Here is a 1,701-nt window from a genome sequence, read left to right on the forward strand (position 1 = left end):
GCAAAGACCATGACCTGTACTAGATGCACCTTAGTCTCCAGAGTGATATCATTGCTCTTCAGTACTTTGGAGAGGTCCCTAACAGCAGACTTTCCCATGGCAATACGTCTTTTAATTTCCTGGCTACTGGTTCTGAGAGTGTTAACTGTGGAACCAAGCAAACTAAAGCTGTGAACAATCTCAATCTCTTCACCATCCATGCTAATTCTGCCAATTGGCCCAGTGGTGAGAATCTTTGTCTTCTTGATATTGAGCCTCAATCCACATTGAAGGCTACCATCCTTGACCCTCTGCAGCAAGCGCTTCAGGTCCCCCTCAGGTTCAGCAAGCAGGGTTGTGTCATTTTCATAACGCAGATTGTTGATAGATCTTCCACCAATCCTGATGCCACACTTCTCCTCATAGAGCCCAGCCTACCAGCTATATTTGTTCCCATTCCAAAGAAGGGTGACCCAACAGAGTGTGAAGATTATAGAACAATATCATTGATTTCACATGCAAACAATATTCTGCTGATGATTATTTTTTAACGACTGAAGCAGCACATCAGCAGAGAATTGCCGAAAGTCCAGGCTGGGTTTAGAAGGGATTGTAGTACTAGGGATATTGCAGCTAATGTTAGATGAATCTTAGCTGAAAGCAGGGAATACAAGAGGAATGTATATCTGTGTTTCATTAATTATGCAAAGACGTTTGACTGTGTGGATCATAACAAACTGTGGCTAACTCTGAGAAGAATGGGAATCCCAGAACACTTGATCATGCTAATGCAAAACATATACTTGGACCAAGAGGCAGTCATCAGAACAGAGCAAGGAAACACTGCATCGTTCAAAATTGGGAAGGGTGAACCCCAGTGATGTGTTCTAAAAATAAACAGAATAGAAAAAAAATTCTCCCTTCATAGATCCTATGTTTGTTTATGTGAGAGATACTGAGGCTAATGTAAATTGTTTATACTGACTTAAAGTTTTAAGTGCAGTAGAGACAAAAATTAAAGCAAGCTATTTTTCTTGTGAAGGGCAGAGGGTTCTTATTTGTACTTCCAACTTAAAATATAAAGACAATACCTGTTGATAGGTTATTCTTTCATATTAAAATACTTTTAAATTGAAGCTACAAACAAAACAGGTGTCTTTTTATTGACCATAGTATGGCAGAAATGTGGTATAAAACATTTAATTGTCAATCAACATTTATTAATAATCCTTAAATATGATAGAGCACTCACTGTGCTACAAGTAAGCTATTAAGTACTTTATATAACATTATTTACTTAACTACCCCTCAGAGAGCTAAACTAGTAGTGTTCCTATATTGCAGAGGAGAAACATAAGATTGTGAAGAAAGTTGCCAAAAGTAGCACAAATAATAAGTGAAAAATTTTTTACATGCCATTGATTCATTGACTCTTCTTGACAACATGCCCAAAGTATGTGAGACAAAGTTTTACCACATTTGCCTCTAAGGAACGTCCCAGTTGCATTTCTTCTAGGATACAATGATTTACTCTTTTGCCTATCTGTGGGATATTCAGTAATTTTCTCCAACACCACAGTTAAAAGGCATCAATTCATCTTCTGCCATCCTTACTAATTGTACAACTTGCAGAGGCATAGGAAGTAATTGAAAAGAATATGGCTTTGATCAGGTACCCATTAGTCTTTATTTATATTTTTTAATTGAGATTTTAATGAAAGT

The sequence above is a fragment of the Elephantulus edwardii genome, unplaced genomic scaffold (assembly GCF_000299155.1).
Source record: "Elephantulus edwardii isolate Elephantulus edwardi_28Jun2011 unplaced genomic scaffold, EleEdw1.0 scaffold00031, whole genome shotgun sequence".
NCBI classification, from domain to species: Eukaryota; Metazoa; Chordata; class Mammalia; order Macroscelidea; family Macroscelididae; genus Elephantulus; species Elephantulus edwardii.